Source organism: Callithrix jacchus, chromosome 3 (assembly GCF_049354715.1).
Source record: "Callithrix jacchus isolate 240 chromosome 3, calJac240_pri, whole genome shotgun sequence".
Taxonomy (NCBI): domain Eukaryota; kingdom Metazoa; phylum Chordata; class Mammalia; order Primates; family Cebidae; genus Callithrix; species Callithrix jacchus.
The window spans coordinates 53,410,629-53,416,628 of NC_133504.1; positions in this window are offsets into that span (position 1 = coordinate 53,410,629).

Below are 6,000 nucleotides of genomic sequence, written 5' to 3' on the forward strand. Positions count from 1 at the left end.
CCATTCCATCCCCTGTGGCATTCAAATCTATTTAAATCACCTCAATCACCTTTATACACTTTGTTATTCCCTTCCAGCATCCCGCTTTAGCTATCCATCTTTCAAGTTGATTCTTCAATAGCTCCCTATGTCATTATTCTTTCTTCTCAACAGCTTTTCTAGTCTATTGAGATTTGTGCTTTCCCATAATCTATCAGAAGTCTCCTTCCTTCATTCCCTTCCCCTTATCCAATTTACATTTTGTAGTCCACATTTTCAGTAAACATTCCTATCTCACAAAACCCCAACAGCCTGCCATGTTGGCCAGGCTAGTCTCAAACTCCTGGCCTCGAGTGATTCACTCTCCTTGGCCTCTCAAAGTGTTGGGAATACAGGCGTAAGCCACCATGCCCAGCCTGACTGTACTTTCTTCTGCACCCAACCAGCCAAGTGCTGTTTGTGCAAGTCACAGAATGGGATGAGTGGCATCACTGTACATTCATGTTCAGTGACCTCAGATAGATACACAACTATTCTGCAGGGGTAGATCTTCGTGTCCTGGGACCAGAAATTTATACAGTTTAGGGAATCTTTTTAAAGAAAAAAATATGCAATTACAAATACAAAATTAGTATGAGTATGCATTTAGAATGAGGAAATAAATCACCAACAAATTCCTGAAGCCCCGGAGATGCAGATGTCCTTCATCTAAGATTTAAAGTTAATTTACCAGAATCTTTACATGCATATGCTTCCTGAGTACAGCTTGACACGCCCTCCCCCAGGACACTCCACTTCTCCCCGAAGCTCCCCATTCTCATAAGAGGCCCGTGCAATGAGAGGCCCTGAGCTGAAGCTTTACTAGCTTTATGGATGTCTCTGCTACCCAGTGTCCTAGACTGCTCAGGCTGCTATAATAAATAAACAATAGCCATTTATTGCTTGTAATTTTGGAGGCTGGGAAGTCTATCATCAAGATACCAGTAGATTCAGTGTTTAATGAGGTCCAGTTCCTCACAGATCGTGCCTTCTTGCTGTGTCCTCACATGGCAAGAGCCACACACAGGCTGCCCTAGGCCTTTTGTAAAAGAGCACCAGTTGTATTACAAGGGCAGAACGCTTATAACCTATTAGGTGGGTGCAAAAGTAATTAGGGTTTTGGACTGTGAATTTTAAATCATTATAACTCATCTCCAATACATCTTTAGTAAACAAAATAGGAACAAAACAATCAACACATTTTTGCCAACAAGAAATGTTTGTTTATTCCTGTAGCACAAAAATTCATGCTTCAGGATTGGACGAACTCTTAGAGCATTTCCTGCCTCCTGCTGGTATGGAAGCATTTTACCTGCAGAAAGTTGTTGCAGTACTTAAAGTGGCAGCAGTCAGTTGGAGGGAGGTCAGGTAAATATGGTGGATGAGGCAAAACTTCGTAGCCCAATTCGTTCAACTTTTGAAGCATTGGTTGCATGACGTAGAGTCAGGCATTGTGAAGAATCAGGTCCTTTCTGTTGACCAATGCTGGCTTCAGGCACTGCGGTTTTCGGTGTATCTCATCGATTTGCTCAGCATATTTCTCTGATGTAATGGGTTTGCAGGAATTCAGCACTCTATAGTGGCAACAGACCAGCAAACAGTAACTGTGACTTTTTTTTGGTGTAAGTGTGGCTTTGGGAAGTGCTTTGGAGCTTCTTTTCAGTTCTACCACTGAGCTGGCTATCACTGGTTGTCCTATAAAATCCACTTTTTGTCGCATGTCAGAATCCGATTGAGAAATGCTTCATTGTTGTGTGGAATAAGAGAAGACGACACTTCAAAGTGATGATATTTTTTCATTTTCGGTTAGCTTATGAGGCACCCACTTATTGAGCTTTTTCACCTTTTCAATTTGCTTCTAATGCAGAATGACCATAGAATGATCAATGTTGAGTTCTTCAGTAACTTCTCATGTAGTGGTAAGAGGATCAGCCTCAATGATAGATCTCAATTGATCATTGTCAACTTCCGATGGCCAGCCACTACAGTCCCCATCTTCAAGGCTCTCATCTCCTTTGCTGCAAAACTGTTTGAACCACTGTAGCACTGTACTTTTGTTAGCGGTTCCTGAGCCAAATGCTTTGTTGATGCTGCAGGTTGTCACCACTGCTTTATGACCCATTTTGAACTTGAATAAGAAAATCACTTAAATGTGTTTTTGTCTAACATCATTTCCATAGTCTAAAATAAACAGCAAGTAATAAGTAATTAGCAAAAAAACTACAAATCAAAAAATGCCTGGTAAAATGATGTCTAATATAACCACAGTTATTTAAGAATGTGGACCGGGCGCGGTGGCTCACGCCTATAATCCCAGCACTTTGGGAGGCGGAGGCGGGTGGATCATGAGGTCAGGAGTGCAAGACCAGCCTGGCCAGTATGGTGAAACTCTGTCTTTACTAAAACTACAAAAAAAAATTAGCTGGGCATGGCGGTGGGTGCCTGTAATCACAGCTACTTGGGAGGCTGAGGCAGGAGAATCGCTTGAAACTGGGAGGTGTAGGTTGCAGTGAGCAGAGATGCATCATTGAACTCCAGCCTGGGTAACAGAACAAGACTCAGTCTCAAAAAAAAAAAAAAAAAATGTATTTCAATATCAAATAGCAAATTCCAACAATGCAAAAACCGTAATTACTTTTGCACTCACCTAATAATTACCTTTCACAGGTGCCACCTAAACTGTAGAATTTGAAATATTTGGGTTGGCTGTGGTGGCTCACGCCTGTAATCCCAGCACTTTGGGAGGCCAAGGCAGGTGGATCACAAGGTCAGGAGTTCGAGACCAGTCTGGCCAACATAGTGAAACCTCGTCTCTACTAAAAATACAAAAATTAGCTGATCGTGGTGGCAGGCGCCTGTAATCCCAGCTACTTAGGAGGCTGAGGCAGGAGAATCACTTGAACCTGGGAGGCAGAGGTTGCAGTGAGCCGAGATGGTGCCACTGCACACCAGCCCAGGTGACAGTGTGAGACTACATCTCAAAAAAACAAAAAAGAATTTGAAATATTTACATGTTTAATCATTTCTAATGAAGTTGTGTTTAAACCTCAAAATGAAAATATCCTTGCAATAAGATTGATATTGGATAATGTGAAAATGGTCCTTTGACAAAATAATAAAATATTGCTTGTTTTTAGAGTATTTTTGAGGACTAAGCTCTGATTTTTTAATCTTGCCCATTCCTACTTAAGGAGTCCAGGGAGTCATGCCCTACCAACTATTAATTCTCATTAGATGGGTTTTATTTGACCCCATATAGTGTGACTTACTTTTCAATCTGACTCTGGAATAACATTATGAGACAAGAAAAAAAAAATCTAACTCCAAAATATATTTCCTTGCCATACCTCAAAATTGCCTTGCAAAGTCTCTTATGGGAAAAATCCACATTCTTTTTTTTTTTTTTATTTTTTTTTTATTTTTTTTTTTTTAATTTTTTATTGGATTATAGGTTTTGGGGTACATGAGCAGAGCATGCAAGACAGTTGCGTAGGTACACACATGGCAGTGTGCTTTGCTTTTCTTCTCCCCTTCACCCACATTTGGCATTTCTCCCCAGGCTATCCCTCCCCACCTCCCCCTCCCACTGGCCCTCCCCTTTTCCCCCCAATAGACCCCAGTGTTTAGTACTCCCCTTTCTGTGTCCATGTGTTCTCATTTTTCATCACCCACCTATGAGTGAGAATATGCGGTGTTTCATTTTCTGTTCTTGTGTCAGTTTGCTGAGGATGATGTTTTCCAGATTCATCCATGTCCCTACAAACGACACGAACTCATCATTTCTGATTGCTGCATAATATTCCATGGTGTATATGTGCCACATTTTTCCAATCCAGTCTATTCTCAATGGGCATTTGGGTTGATTCCAGGTCTTTGCTATTGTAAACAGTGCTGCAATGAACATTCGTGTACATGTGTCCTTATAGTAGAACGGAAAAATCCACATTCTATAGAGAATCCTCTTCCCCCTTTGTTTTCCTTCCTTTCTTTCCAGATCCAGGTACCTTTTTAGGTCCCATAAGAAACATTTGACAACCTGCCCTCTCTCTCAAGTCTGGTATCTGAGAGATTCCTCTGCACAATAAAACTTGGCTCCCACAATCCTTTGTCTTAACCTGAATATTCCTTTCCATTAATCCCAGGTCTTCAGATAAACTCAACCAATTGTCAAACAGAAAATGCTTCAATTTACCTAGAAGCCCCCACTTTGAGTGTCCCGTCTTTCTGAACAAAACCAATGTATTTCTTAAATGTGTTTGATTGATGTCTCATGTCTCCCTAAAATATATAAAACCAAGCTGTACCCCAACCACCTTGGGTACACGGTCTCAGGACCTCCTAAGGGATGAGTTACAGACCATTGTCACTCATATTTGACTCAGAACAAATCTCTTCAAATATTTTACAGACTCTTTTCACTGACATTTTATTCATTACAGGGTATATTATGATAAATGTAAACACATTATGGAATCACTGCCTGAACTACGTACTTTTATCTCTAAGCCTAATTTTCCAAATTTAGGTTACAAAGTGGGCTATAAGAGCCTTTTTTTTTTTTTTTTTGCCAATCAGTTTGAGCTTATGAGGTTGCTCGGGTTAGCCTTGAACTCATGACCTCGCCTTCGCAAGCGCCACGACCTCCGGCGGGAGCCACTTTGGACCCCGTATAAGAGACTTTTTACTTGAAAATGTAAACTAATCCCTTTGTAATTGCGACATGAAAACACTATGTATATAATAGTATCGTAACCAGGGCAATGTACCCAGCTCCCAGAGCTGGTAGGTTCTTGGCCTCTCTAACTTGGAAGAATGGGGAAAGGGGCCCCAGCGGTGTGGTGAGCTTACTGTTGGAATAAATATCGCAGACCCAAAGAGTTTTGCGAAAGAGCGATTTATGGGAGGGGAACCCAGAGGGGGAAATCCGTTCAGGTAGGAGCAGCTGAAGGTTTTAACCTTGAGTTATTCCCGCCCCATTCATGTTCTCGTCCAATGAGAGGAGTTCTTTCAAACTTTCTCTGGAGTGATTGATCTTTGACTCTGTACCAGACTGACTACTTGGTCTACAACCCTAAGTTACAGAGGCCCCTCCTCCCAGAGCTTTCCAAGGGAAATTTGGGACAAAAGATCCCCACCTGGCTTCCCCTGCCTGGCCCTCACTGGAGGGAAAACCATTCAAATAATTTTACATTTGAAACACCTCTCATCTCCAGATGGAGGTGTGGAGTCAGGAAATTCCTGCATTTGAAACCCCTCCCCTAGCAGACCTGGGAAGAGTCCCACAGTATTAGAGCTATTTTATATAGTTATTACCTTTTCACACTTCCTGAATTTAAACTACACTTTTTCTCTTTTGGATGAGCAAAAAGATTCTATATTAAGTTAAAACTTTACTTAACTCAATTTTCTTTTAAACTAATATTGTGAGCCAAGAGTGGTGGCTCATGCCTTTAATCCCAGCACTTTGGGAGGCTGAGGCAGACAGATCACTTGAGGTCAGGAGTGTGAGACCACCCTGGCCAAGGTGGAGAAACCCTGTCTTTACTAAAAATACAAAAATTAGCCAGGCATGGTGGCACATGCCTATAATCCCAGATACTTGGGAGGCTGAGGCACGAGAATAGCTTGAACTCAGTAGTCAGAGGTTATACAGTGAGCCAAGACCACGCCACTACACTCCAGCCTAGGCAACTGAGCAAGACTCTGTCTCAAAGTAATAAATAAATAAATAATGAAATGACTGGCCCGGCGCAGTGGCTCACACCTGTAATCCCAGCACTTTGGGAGGCCGAGGCAGGCGGATGACGAGGTCAAGAGATCGAGACCATCCTGGCCAACATGGTGAAACCCCACCTCTACTAAAACTACAAAAAAAAAAAAAAAAAAGCCAGGCACGGTGGCATGCACTTGTGGTCCCAGCTACTCGGGAGGCTGAGGCGGAAGAATCGCTTGAACCCAGGAGGTGGAGGTTTCAGTGAGCCA